This window comes from Theobroma cacao, chromosome 1 (genome assembly GCF_000208745.1).
Source record: "Theobroma cacao cultivar B97-61/B2 chromosome 1, Criollo_cocoa_genome_V2, whole genome shotgun sequence".
NCBI lineage: Eukaryota > Viridiplantae > Streptophyta > Magnoliopsida > Malvales > Malvaceae > Theobroma > Theobroma cacao.
Genome location: NC_030850.1, coordinates 11,372,709 through 11,373,165, shown reverse-complemented (window position 1 = coordinate 11,373,165; position 457 = coordinate 11,372,709).

The window sequence follows — 457 nt, the reverse complement described above, 5'->3', positions numbered from 1 at the left end:
TCAATAATGTAAACATCTCGTTAATAAATTGCAATCAAAGGCGCATCCGGTTTGATTAATCTTTAACCACTTAATTAATTTGTGATATGAATAAACTAGCTGCCTTCACTTTATTGGTACAAATTTGAGATTTTTTGACTTAGAAATTTCAAGTTTAATAAATACTGAGACAGAGAGCAGTAGAATTTATGAATTAATAAAGAATCATCTCTTATTATAATTCAAAATTACATATACAGAAAACATGAAATAAGTAAGTCAATTTTAATTTTTTTATTTTTTATTAAAAAAATTATTTGAACTCGAACTTAAAATCCCGATTCCGACCCTATCTCAGTCTTAACACTAATCAGCTAAGCATGAGTGGCTGCTAACTAGTTTCAAATCTGTACTTATTCAATCAATCTGAAATATATATATATATATATATATATATATAGAGAGAGAGAGAGAGAGA